The sequence below is a fragment of the Petaurus breviceps genome, unplaced genomic scaffold (genome assembly GCF_028583685.1).
Source record: "Petaurus breviceps papuanus isolate PSGF00001 unplaced genomic scaffold, PetGlider_PUasm1.0 90881, whole genome shotgun sequence".
NCBI lineage: Eukaryota > Metazoa > Chordata > Mammalia > Diprotodontia > Petauridae > Petaurus > Petaurus breviceps.
In genome coordinates, this window is record NW_027187369.1 from 2,124,762 (window position 1) to 2,138,738 (window position 13,977).

Below are 13,977 nucleotides of genomic sequence, written 5' to 3' on the forward strand. Positions count from 1 at the left end.
AGACAGAGAGAGACAGAGAGAGAGGAGAGACATACAGGGAAGAGAGAGAGAGAGAGAAAGAGAAAAAAAAACCAAGATAGAGAGAGACAGAGACAGAGACAGAGACATAAAGAGAGAGAGGAGAGACCGACAGGGAAGAGAGAGACCAAGACCAAGACAGAGAGACAGGCAGGGAATAGAAACACAGACAGAAAGAGAGGAAAGACATACAGAGAAGAAAAAGAGTGAAAGAGAGACTCTCTCCTTTCCCCAAGAGTGATTAGCTCTTTGGAGACCTGGCTCCAACTCTTAATTCCTTTATTATTGAACTTGGAGTCCTACCTGGCTAACCTGGTGAACCACTTCAGTCAGTCAATAAACATTTATTAAGCACCTTCTGTGTTCCAGGCTCTGTGCTAAGTGCTGGGGATACAGATATTGGATTGGCTACTGTGTTTGTGCCTGGACGCAGAGATGCTTCTACCTTTATTCAATGGCTAGAAAAAATGCTGCAGTCCTCTCAGATTGATTCTTGGGGTTGATCAATGGGGATGGAATTGTTAATTCTTTAACACCTAATTTGCTCTGTTGTTCGCTTGAGGGATTCCATTGAGGTATCTGGGTCTTTTATGATTACATTCATTGAAGGAGGAGGAGAGCCCCTCCCCTTCCAAATGTACAGTTCTTGTATACGCTTAAAGGCCAAGTGTGGCGGGCCAAGCTAATCCACTGTCTAGAGCTCTCAGTCTGGAGCTTCTCCCTTCCCAGATTTACAAGTGTAAATCTTCAACAGAAGTGCCTTCCAAAAGTGTGAAATTTACAAATCAAGCAAAAAAAAAACCTCTTGAAATACTCTATTCAATACTTTTGCTACACAAAAATAAAATATTGTCTCTTAGAAATGGAAAAGAAAATCCTAAGAGGAAGTGATTACTTTACATGAGTGGCACCTTAGTGTAGAGAAGCAATGGTGGGAAGTCTGATCTTACACTGGCAGTTAAGCCATGTAATAGAGAAAGTGCTGGAGCTCAGATCTGGCCTCAGACACTTATTAGGTGTGTGATGTTGGGCAAGTCATTTTGCCTCAGTTTCCTCAGCTGTAAAATGGAAATAATAACAGTACCTACCTCACAGGGTTGTTGTGAGAATCAAATGAGATAATATTTGTAAAAGTGCTTAGCACAGTGCCTGACTCATAATAAGTGCTATATAAATGCTTATTTCTTTCCCTTCCTTCTACCAAGACAATTTTCCCATGTTTTAAATTTAAAAAAATATATATTTTTGGAGGGCGAAAGGCAAGGCAATTTGGGGTTAAGTGACTTGCCCAAGGTCACAGGGCTAGTGAGTGTATCAAGTGTGTGAGGCTGAATTTAAACTCAGGTCCTCCTGACTCCAGGGTTGGTGCTCTATTCACTGTACCACCTAGTCGCCCCTCCTATGTTTTCTACTGGAAAATTTTTCCGTTTTGTACTGGAGAAAGAGCCTTAGAAACTTCATTTAAAGGACCCAATCCATTTTCTGCTGATTTCTTTACAAAAGGCATTTTAACCTCAAAGAAAACAGTAATTCCATTCTCATGAATATTCTAGCCAGGAAGACACTCAATGTGACACTGATAAAGGCAATGAATAGAAGGAAAAAATCTACTGAGTTTGGTGATCTTTGGTGTATTGGATTGGTATGGGATTATGAAGCCTAAATTTATCACTGGATATAAGCTGAATGTAAATCCTTCCACAAATTATCATCCATTCACTCTGTCTGCCAAGAAGGCCACTGCTTTCTGGTGTCCAGGTGCATCTAGCATAGATCCAGTACTGAGAAGTTCCTCAATGACATCATCCATTATGAGATAGCTAGGTGGTTCTCTGCAGAGAGCACAGTACTTCATCAGAAAGACATTTATTAGTACTATAACTCGGAAAGTCATTTCACTTTTTTTTTTTTGCTTTTTAAAGGGGGGAAGGCAGGGCAATTGGGATTAAATGACTTGCCCGAGATCATACATCTAATAAGTGTTAAGTGTCTGAGGCTGGATTTGAACTCAGGTCTTCCTCTATTCACTGCACCACCCAGCTGCCCCAAGTCATTTCACTTCTGTCTGCCTTCATTTCATCAATTGTAAAGGGAGGATAATGATAATACCCCAAGTTGTAAGGATCAAATGAGATGATATTTGTATCTCAGCACAGTTCCTGACACAGAGTAAGAAACTATGTCAATTTAGGCCTAGAAGCTAGAAATTCTATCTAAGCTAGAAATTCTTGGTTTTAGAATAATGTTAAATTAATAAAAATTTATTATTTAATAAAAAATTAATAAAAATAAATGATCTGGTAGATTTCTACCTAAAACAGAAGTGAGTATTAATATTTTTTCATCAACAATAAGTGTGTTTTAGACTTGGATTCTGATCATTAATAAGAAGCTAGCATGGGCCTAGGGCTACCTCTCTTCTAAAAACTTCCATGGTCAACTAAATAGAAGTAGGAGACCTTTAAAACACTTATAGGCCTTTTTGGGAGCATAGCTGTCCAGTCTTGCTGATTTCTAATTAGGTTCTTAGAGTCTGACCTTTGAAAAAGAAAGGCTGTCTGGCAGCCACAGAGAAGGAGATATTTATGCATAATTCTGTTCATGCCTGTATTTGTAGGAAAGGAGGAAGCAAGTGTTTATTATGTGCACCTCGATAAGATATCTATAAATATTATCTCATTTGATCCTCACTGCAACCCTGGAAGGTGGGTAAACTGAGGTCTGCCTGATTCCAAGCCCAGAGCTCTGTACCACCTAGTTGTCTCTAGGTAAGAAGGAAATAAGCATTTGTCAGGTTTCTACCATGTGCCTGGTCCTTGACTTTACAATCGTTATCTCATTTGATCTTAAAAACAACCCTGTGCTATTATTATCCCCATTTTACAGATGGGGGAACTGAGGTTAAAAGCATAGAAAGACTTTGCCCAGGGTCACAAAGCTAGTAAGTATCTGAGGCTGGATTTGAACTAAAGTCTTCCTGATTCTAGGTTTAGTACCCTATCCACTGGGCCACATAGCTGCCACCTTTTCTTATTATTATTAAATAGTTTAGTATATATCAAGTTGTAGTTAGCTAGGGGGAAGGCAGGACAATTGGGGTTAAGTGATTTGCCCAAGGTCACACAGCTAGTAAGTGTTAAGTGTCTGAGGTTAGATTTGAACTCAGGTCCTCCTAACTTTTGAGCCAGTGCTCTATTCAGTTCACCACCTAGCCACCCTCTATCAAGCCATTTTGTGTATAAAGGTATAAAGGCCTAGGGAGTGACAGATCTTAAATGAATTGATCCTCCACAGTAAAAAATGTGTTATGACAAGAACACAAGGATTCCTCACACACACACCAGAAATGCTTCCTCAAAATATTCTTCTGTTCATCTTGGAGTTTTTGACTCAAACTGGTCGACAGATCCTCCTATTTGAGAATAACTAACTGGAAAATCGGTCAGTCCTCAGGAATAGGAAACAAGGTTAACAATGTCTTTTTGCCAGAAAGACCAGGTTCCCTGTTAAAGGACTGGAGGTGGAATCAGGCTATTGTTGGTCAGTAAGCTTTGACAACAGAGACACCACCATACCATACAGACCAAGTCAGTACTAAGTGCCCAATTTAGGAAAATTTGGGGGAGGAGAGGCTCAGAATGAGAAAGAAAACATATAAAAATGTCTCTGTCCAAGGAGAAGTCAACATTTATATCACCATGAAGAAATAAACAATAAATAAAATATAAATTAGAGAAATAAAACACAAAGATTCTTGGATGAAATTTTTTACCATGTTTTTCAAAAGGAATTATTTAATATCAATTGAGAGTGCACATACTGCTTGCCTTCTCAATTGGTGGGATAGGGACAGAGAGAGAATTTGGAATTCAAAATTTAAAAATTAATGTTAAAAATGTAAAAATATAAATAAAAAAGTGCAGTAGATGAACTGTTTTGGTTGTAATGAATAATTTTTTTTGCTAGCAACAGACTCTTTTCTGTGAGTCTATGTGGAAATCTCGTTAGTAAAAAGAAATGCTTAATACACCTGGAGCCAGTTTAAGAGTTTTCTCTCCACTGAATACAAAAAAAAGTGGAGGGGAAAAAAGAGCCTTTGTAACTACTTCATAATTTAAAATTTTGCCTTTCTAGCAGCTTAAGAACCCTGCCTTGAAGGTATTGTCTTAACTTTCCTTTTCTCTTCATATTGGAGGGAAGGAGGCTTCCTTTTAAATAGCCTTGAGAAAAGGAATTGCCTCAGAAAAAAGGGCAAGTAATTTTATAAAAGGTAAAATTTCACATTAAGATTTGAGTTTAGCCAACCACAGTGAGTTTCTGAATGATGTGGCAGAATTTAATTGCCTGGTAAATTAGAAGCAAAATCACCTAAGAGGAATTAGAATAGATTGTGAATTTGCTAGCTCTTGGGGAAGAAACCAAATTGAAAATGGCTTTTTTTGGTGATGAGAAACAGTCGATAAAACTGAAAGTTTCAGGTCTGATCACCTAAAAGCAAACTTTTGTAATGAATTTGAGATGAATAGGAATATTGTGTTAATTTGCAAAAGAGATTTATTTGGGGGAAAAAGGGAAACTCGATCTGAAACATAATACTGAAACATGATTTGAAGCCAGAGAGTATATGTTTAGAAATTACTAAAAGTATGAAAAAGAAAATGAAGTACTGAACCAGTGCAAACAGAAATGCAATACTGTGATTTACAAGTCTGTATTAAACAGTTAATAACTCCAAAAAAAGGCAAGGCAACAAGCATTTATTAAGAGCTCACTTATGTACCAGGTACTGTGCTTAGTCCTGGGGATACTAATACAAGCAAAGAAAAACCCAAACAAATCCAGTTCCTGAAGCATGGCAGGCTTAGGCCTGTTCTCAAAATGAAGGCCCCACAAGGAACTCACCAGTGAGAGAAGGGGGCTAGACTGGTGCAGGGATGTTCCAGGGCCAGAAGCCTCAGGCACTGAGGGAAATTACAGGGTAAAAGGGCAGCTGAGGTATAGTGGTAAAGTCCTCAGAATGAGAAGCAAAGGTTGTAGGGCTGCTTTTGGACTGCCCCAAAATGGAAAATTGGTCAAGATAATTAAGAGAAATGAAATGCTTTTTACACTAATAAGATATACACCTGAAGCTAAATTGTTAAAAGAAAAACAAAACCACAAGAAATAGAGATGGTTTTTTTTGGAGGGGAAAGGCAGGGCAGTTGGGGTTAAGTGACTTGCCCAAGGTCACATGGCTAATAAGTATTAAGTGTCTGAGTCCACATTTGAACTCAGATCTTCCTGACTTCAGGGCCAGTGCTCTATTCACTGTGCCACCTAGCCACCCCTAGAGATGCTTTTGAAAGCAGAAAATTCTAAAAACAAAACTTTGAATACAGTAGTATTAACTCATTTAAAGCCCAGATTATTGTCTTCAATTTCTGATTCTCCAACAGCAGAAAAACACAAGTAATTTTTCACTTAAAAATGGACCAATATTGGATTGCATTAAGTAGAAAAACAAACAAAAGGAAGTTTTTTCTTTTATTTTTGCGGGGGCGGGGGAAGGCAGGGCAATTGGGGTTAAGTGACTTGCCCAAGGTCACATGGCTAGTAAGGGTTAAATGTCTGAGGCTGGATTTGAACTCAGGTCCTCCTGACTCCAGGGCTGATGCTTGATTCTTTTTACCACCTAGCCACCACAAAAGGAAGCTCTTTATACATCAGTGACAGAAGAGCAGAATAGTGATACAGACTGAGATCGCTATGCCTACAGAGCTTTGAAATCTACTCTGAGACCTACTTGTTTACTCCCTGGAGAGTTGGTTTTCAAATTTCTAATGATTTCAAAGTTTAACGTCATAGATACCAGTATTCTTGTGAATTTGGAAAACAAGTTGGAATCATGTAGCAATTTAAACTTAGGTAGTTTAAAATCTGAATTTATATTGGGTTTGATTACATTTAAGTTGGGTTTTCCATTTATATTGGGTTTGATTAATTGAGGACAGTTACTATTTATGGAATAGTTGATCTGTGCTTGGGATTGCTAGGCTCCAACTTTGTAGGTGTGGCATTAAAAGCAGGACAAAATCCTCTATACTGAATTTAATCAGTATAAACTGACAAAATTGTTAGATGAATGAAATGGATTTTTTTGTTTCCCTGTAGATGATTAGGATATTTAAATTGAATCTCCAGTTGAATTGACTTTACCGTGTTTCTCCGATAATAAGACACTTTCTTATTAATTTTTTTGGACAGAAAAACACCAGAGGGCTTATTTTCAGGGGAGGGCTTATTTTAATGAACATTGACAGCAATTTTAATAAACAGGTAAATGTGAACAAAAAAATGTACCAGCAAGCAAATCACTGGGGAAGAACAGGATGATGCGCTCACTGCTGCAGCTCTGATTGGATGCAGATCGGAGTTCGGCGTGCATTTCACGCAGGGGGGAGGGGGGGAGACGGTGCATACAGAGGGTACCGTAATGTAGCGTGTAGCGCAGGGGATCACCTTCACTACAGTAGCAATCTCAATAGGGCTTATTTTCAGGGGAGGGCTTATTTTAGAGGAATCTTACACAGTAAGGGGAGGGCTTATTTTCGGGATAGGTCTTATTATCGGGGAAACACGGTAGTAATATTATTAGAATGGCAATAATCTTTATTTCATGTTTAGGTCTTAAGTCCATGATATTGTTTTATGTTAATACTATATTTATAGGTTTTGGGCAGTATGAATATAGAAATTATTATATAGAAACACTGTTTATTTGGGGCATTTGTAACATGTTAGATCCTCTTTCATTTGAATGCTGTGATTGATTTTTAATAGGAGTCATTAAAGAGGAGAGATATTTATTTGGAAAACAGCATTTTCCCTCAAGTTAATAGTCATAAGCTTTCAAATGTGTATATTCTGGTTTGTCAAAGAGTTAATTTGGGTTTGGTAAACAGTACAACAGACTTATGAGAAATGCTCTCAGAAAGTTTGAAAACATGAGAGTTCATAAGGATTAGGAATGTTTGGAAGTAATCAAAACTGTAAAATTTTGGGTGGGTGGGGTGGCCTGTAATCCCTGCTCCTCAGGAGGCTAAGGATGAGAGATTACCTGAACCCTGTGGTTGTGAGCTACAATGGGGTATAAAGCCAACTGAGTGTCTAGAATAAGTGCTGCTCTCCTTTGATGTGACTCCAGAACTGCACAAGGAGGGGTGAACTGGCCCAGGTCTGAAAAAATGAGCAGGTCAAAGACTCTGTGCTGGCAAGTGGCCACTGCACCTGGGGGAGATGGGAAGAGCTGGTTTCTTTTAAAAAAGGTTAAAAAAAAGAATAAAAGGAAAAAGAAATCTATGTAAAGGATAAGTTTGGTGGGTATATCTTAGAAATACACATCCAACTGCTATAGCAATTCTCTTTGGGAGAGTTAAACTTGTATTATTGGGCCTAGTATAAGCCCAGTCAATTGCCTCTATCTATTAATGTGAGACATTTCAGTATGTGAATTTCTGAGGACCCTCTCTAACAACCTTGTTTTTATTTTGTATTTAAGTCTATATATCTGTATATGTTCATGTTGTATCCCACAACTCCTTAAGAGTCAGGATTGTTTCACTTTTTGTCTTTATATATTCCCAGGGCTGGACAGTGCCTTGCATGTAATGGCCATTTAATAAATGTTTATTGATTGATAGTTGCATTTCAGGAGGACTGGAGTAATTCAGAACTCCAAAAAAAGTCTTTGTGTTCCTGACTTTTCACAAGTCCCTCCAGCATGTACAACTTCTGTCTTTTGGCAGCTTTGCCACTTTGAAGGGCCTGAGGTGAAACCTCAGCATTATCTTAATGTGTGTTTCTCTCATCATTAGTGATTGGGAGAATTTTTTCAATTGTTCTTTTGAAAACTATCCCAATCCATTGACCACTTACTATCTTACTCGTGTATTTGCCTTCTATCTTCCCAGAGCATGGGATTGTTTCTGTCTTTTGTCCTATTTCCACTTTGAAGGGCATGATGTGAAACTCCACAGTTTTAATATGCACTTCTTATTATTACTGCCTTAGAGAATTTTGCAATTCTTTTGCAAACTATTTCTTAATATTCTTTATCTATTAGGGTAAGGTTCTTGTTCTCAGATATTGGTGGCAATTCCCCTTACATCAAAGATACTATACTTTTATCTTTGATCATCTGATACATTTGATTTCCCCCCTACTTTACAGTTTCTCTTACTTAAAAAAATGTTTTTTAGACTGTCTTTGATTTCATTGGTGTAGACAACCTCTCACTGAGGAAACTCTCTTTCACCAAGGCAATTTATAGTCTTAGAACTGCCAGGATTATTGAGACCCAAAGCAACTTGCTCAGTATTTTCCAGCCAGTGTGGTTCACAGGATTTTTAACCCGAAGCCAGAAGAGACTTCTAAGGCCACCTAGTTAAGCTCCCTCGTTTTAGAGATGCAGAAACTGAGGCCGTTGGAGTTCAATTGACTTTCCTAAAATCACAGGGCCAGGATGTGTCAGAGATAACACTTGAACCCACGTCCTCCTAAGAGGCCAGCCAGCTCTCTTTTATTCCTTGGATGTAGTCAAAATTGCCTTTTTGGTGAGCTCCTCTACTCCTGGTTTTAAAAAAAAATTTCCCCTCTAACCCACAATTTCGAAAAAGCATGTCTTTTCTGTTGTCTCTACTCTTAAAAGAAAAATAATGTGATATATAAGGCGTGTATCTATTTGCAATTTATTTCAGTATACTGTATTATGTGTTCGACTCTCGTTAAAACAGGGATTCCCTTTCTCAGAGGAAGCAATGGGCTGCCGCGTTCGTGGCCTTCCAGCTCTGCTCTGTGGTTTCGGTTCAGCTCGGCTCCGCCCCGCCCTCTTTTTCTTAGGCCCTACTCCATTTTTCCATCCTTCCCTTCCTTTCCTCACCCACCACCTCCTCTAAGCCTCCTCCCCGACCAACGGAAACCGGAAAAGCCTTTACGTGGAAGAAATGGGTCTTAATGGGCATGCGCCGACGTATCTCAAGAGGTTCTCACTGGGCATGCGCAAAGGCTGACGCCGCCAGTCGCTACCGACGCCGCTTGACGCTGCGGACGTCGCGGACGCTGTCTGACGCCGCCTGACGCCTCCTTTCACTTTCTCAGCTGACCCGAAGACGTTTTTTCACTGGGCCGCGATCTCCTCTCTGGGAAGCGGCGCAGGCTGCACATGCGCGGTAGCTGCGGTTCTCGCTGGTTAGAAAGGTAAGTGAGCGGATGGGCAGGATGAGAGGGAGGGGCCCAAAGTTTGAGGCAGGTATGGGAGAATCCCCCACCCCTCCTGGAAGTGGGGTCGCTGTTAACTATGCTGTGTTTTCGGCCTGAGCCGGCTCAGCCCTTACAGCAGGCCTGGGGAATTGAGTACTGATGGGGTCCCCCAAGTAGTCCTTGGTCTCATCCTGAGGCAGGTAGTCCCCCCGGTGGGGCTGGGAAGCAGCGCTGCCCGCCGCGGCTTCGGCGCGCTCCCTGCCTCCAAACGGGCTCTCCGTTCTTCCCCCTGGCCTTGACTGTGACCAGGATCACGAGCAGGAGGGGGCGGAGGAAGAGGGCGTTGGCGCTCGGGGACTGCCCTGGCTTTTCCTCTCTCTTCAGTTACGGGGGACAGGGACAGGCGCGGGGGCGGCCTGATTTCCCCCCAAGTTTTATCGAAAGAAGTAGGAGGAAGGAAGGGGTTGTCTTGATCTAACTCTCCCTGACAGGCCTGGGAAGTGCCGTTGGAAGTTCTGTCAGGCTATGGTGTATACGCATGGGGGGCGGGCGTGGAGGGAGGAGGGAGAAAGGAAAAAAGACTTAAGAGGAAATGAGCCCATGATTCATCCCTCTGCTGCCAAAGCCCCTTTCCCAGCCAACTTTGTGGAACAAAGATGAATTTGAACTTGATAGAAAACTTTCAGAAATAGCACAAAAAGACTGAAGTGGGCAAATCGTTCTTACTCTCCCCTCTCCAGAGCCTCTCCTTGCTACTCCCTCCCTTCCCCCAGCAGTAATGCAGGCTTCTTTATTCAGTCCCATCAAGTTTTAAGGCTGTCTGACATGGTATTCAAATATAGTTACTTCATAACTAGAAAATGCAAAAACAATGATGTATTTGTTATGAATTTGCTGGGAGCAGAATGGTGATTGTTACCCTACAGGATTTCTTGTTCAGTATTTGCTGTTGCTGGAATTAGGAAACACTGATAATGGAACGGGACATGGAAATAACTTCCTTGTATTCAAACAAATGTCAAACTGTTAAGTTTTTTTTTTTAAAGGTATCACTTCTACAGCACCTAGTTTTGTGTGAAACTGAATTTTGGGGGCTTTTTCCTATTAGGGAAAAATGAACAAGCATTTATTAAACATCTACTATGTGCACTGAGGATACAAAACAAAACAATCGCTTCCCTCAAGGAGTTTCCATTCTATCTGGAGAGATAGCATGTATTTATGTACGTATGTACAAAATTTACTGGCAGCTGGTGGTTGGGTTCCGGAAAGGCCAAATGTAGGAGGAGATGATTGAGCTTTTCTTTGAAAGAAATGTTGGTTTCTGAGAGGCTGAGGTGAGGAGGGAGTGTGCTGCAAGCAGAGCAGTATACAGTGTAACATACAGAGAAACATAAAGAAAAGAAATGGTTTGTGTTGTGTAGCAAGAAGTTTCATTTTGGTTGAACTATAGAGTGCAAAGGCAAGTGATTTTAGAACATGGCTGGAAAAGTAAGTTGGAGGACAGTTCTTAAAGGTTTTAAATGCCAAATAGGAATTTGTATTTGGTCCATAAGGTAATAGGGAGCCATGGGAGTTTATTTACCAGCACTCTAAGCAGGCCAAAAAGATCTGTGCTTTAGGAATACCACTTTGATAGTTTTGTGGAGGATGAATTGAGAGGAGAGATTTGAGGTGGGAAGACCAATTAGAAAACTATTGCATGATCCAGACAGGTGATGAGGGCCTGAACTTGGGTGGTTTAAATGTGAGTGGAGAAAAGGGAAAGCATTCAGTAGATGTCTTGGGGGTAGAATGGACAGTACTTAGCAACTGATTAAATATATGGAGTGAGGCATCAGTAATTTGTATTGGGAGAATTCAGTATGATAAATGTTAGAGTGGGAAAGGAGGCCTAATTCTAGAACTTTTTTGTTTCTCATTAATGAAAAAAACAAGCCATTTTAAAATAGCTTCTTTTTAGTTGAAGAAAAAACAATGTCAAAGTGGTACAAGTATTAGTCTTCATTTTACACATTAGAAAAGTGAATTAGACTAACCTAAGATCACATAGCTAGTGAGTACCACATTGGGGACTCACACCTATTGGCTTCTGGTTCCAAGTCTATTACATTGGGCTTGTCTTTATACAGGTTGAATCTAGTAGATTGGAAATTAAGGTGATAGGCAGTCCTTGCTTTTAAATGCAATGCATTTCTGGAACTTGCATATCACTGTATCAGACTGCTCGCTCTTCTAGATGCTTCTTTCTATCCAGGAATTAACTGGATAGTTAATATATTATAATATATATTAATAATAGATTTAATGAATGAAGGGTTTTTGACTGAGATCTGAGGTAAATTGTTTGTTTGTTTTTTAATCAGGCAGTGCCAAATGAGTGAAGTAATGTAAAATGGGCACTGTAATTGTTTAATCTCTGTATTTCTTCCCTATAAAATGGAGTTAAGAAGAAGAGTATATGAAATGGCTTGGAGTTCTTTTTCAACAATGCTGTTGCTACTTCCTCACTAGTCCCTCATTCCTTAATCCTTTGTAATCTGCTTTACATACAGCTTTACTCAAATTATACTCAGGTCACTATAGATCACTTCATTTTAGGAAATCCAGCAATATTTTCATTCCTCATTTCTTCATATTTGATATGACTAGCTCCCTTCAGGAAGCTTTGTTTAAGAGACTTTTCCAGGTCCACCTAGTTGTTAATGCCCCCCACCTTCTATTTTTGCATAGATAAGTATTTATTTATTTTTGAACATTTTTTTGTGGTAGAATATAAGTTTAAAGGCAAAGTCTTTGTCACTTTTGTTGTATCTCTGGCACATAGTTTGTGATTAATAAATACTCGTTTGATTTTTAGAAAGTGTGAATTATTTTCAGTGATCCCAAACTTCTTGGTGAGAGAAACAAATCTGTTTAACATCAGTATCCTTCTGGTGGTGCTGTAAGGCTATGAATCATGGAACAACACAGTTTGAAGATTCAGAATTGCCCAGAGAGCTATGGTGAAAAACAGGTGCAGTGGACCTCAGTTAGCTATGCCTTCTTACATACAGAATAGGGATAAAAAGAGAAAAAAAGGCACAGAGGTAAAAAATATGATGAAGAAAGATATAGGAAAATGAGAAAGTCGCAAGGAAAATCACTAACACAAATATAAACCTTTCCATTAAATAGATTTTCCTTTGCTCCCCCATTTCAGAATTAGCAAGTAAATGAACTGTCAAGTATTGGGCAACAGAATCTTGAGACCTTACCAGCTCTGGATTTGCTCCCTGTTAATATCCATCCCTTTTTTTCCCCTTCCTTCAAGTCCCCAAAACTTAGTCAGTGTGTTCATTTCTGTCTTTGTCACCTGGTCTGCATCTGAGTTCCAGCTCTCCTTGGAACAAAATGACAAGTTATCTACGATTCCCCTGCCTTTCTGTCTTTGAAACAAGCAGGGAACCCCACCTACTTAGGTTGTTTTTTTCCTCTAAGGATTTTTAAAAATTCTAATAGCTACAGAGAAAGACATTTAAAATAAAAAGTTACAAGACATGATAACCTACTACAGTGGTTAGGTATCTGTTTTCACTGAAATGGGAACAGCAGGTCTTTCTTAGCTCTTTGCCTCTTTCAGTGACTCCTTTGGGTCCATTTTGGGCATTAGTATTGCTAACAGCTTTTGGTTTTCTCACTTCTCTTTTTGATCAGAAAGCAGGTATGAGTTCCATCTTTAGTCTCACACCCTTACAGTTCACCACTGGTAGTCCCCAGGTAGAATAAAAGGTGTTCATTTGGTGCCCATTGGGCTCATGCAAGATTTGTTTGAAGGAACGGATAGATGGTCTCTTTGTTGTGCTGCTACTATGATGAAAATCAACTGAATATTTTTTTTAAGTTCAGCTTTTTTTATTTCATATGCTAATCAAAGATTAGAATTTCAATTTGGAGAAAATAAGTGCTTTTATGGTATGATTTTTTTTTAATTGAAACAGCATCTGTCTAAAAGGCCAGATCCTCTTTAGTCTGTATATTAGACTAGAAATAGTCAAGAACCTGTATTTGGCCCTTACTTGCCTATAATAGACCATCTGTCAAAATGACAGCTTTTACAAAGAACTACAGGTTTTATTTCATCATTAGATCTTACCACAAAATAATGGGCTTAAAAATTGTCATAGAACAGGCTTATACTATGATCAATTTGGATTTCTACCAAGATGTAGGGTTGTTTCAGTATAAATAAAACTATCAGTATAAAATTCTACATTAATACCAAAAATCATAAAAACTACATTGATTATGTTGATAGGCCCCAAATTTTGTTGGATAAAAACCCAACAGCTGTTTCTTTAAAAGACTCTAGAAAACAAGAATAAATGGACTTTTTCTTATCATGGTAATAGCTGTCTAAAGCTAAGAGTGAACATTATTTGTAATGGAGAAAGGTTAGATGCCCTTCCAATAAGATGGGGCTGAGCAACGATGTCCATTATCACCAGTGTAATTTAACATAGTGTGAAAAATGCTAGCTATCACAAAATGACAAGAAGAAGAAATTGAGGGACTAAAGATTTAGGCCAAAAGGAAACAAGTACTACTTTTTGCAGATCATATGATCATCTATCTAAAGAACCCTAAAAAAGAATACACTAAAAATTAAATGAAGATGGATACATTCAGCAAAGTTGCAGGATAAATATAAGTTCACATAAATCATAAGCATTTCTGGATATT

At 39.1% G+C, this 13,977-nt stretch overlaps 1 protein-coding gene across 4 annotated transcripts in view; it reads left to right on the forward strand.

The window, feature by feature from the left end:
- The first annotated feature begins 8,770 nt into the window (after nucleotides 1-8,770).
- The window catches only part of XIAP (X-linked inhibitor of apoptosis), a 38,821-nt gene continuing 33,614 nt past the window's right edge, over nucleotides 8,771-13,977 (forward strand). For 2 of the 4 annotated variants that reach the window (XM_069074024.1, XM_069074025.1), the window contains exon 1: nucleotides 8,771-9,252. The gene's annotated coding sequence lies outside the window, so the exon portion shown is untranslated. The remainder of the gene's footprint in view (nucleotides 9,253-13,977) is intronic. The other 2 variants (XM_069074022.1, XM_069074023.1) reach the window with 1 other exon arrangement.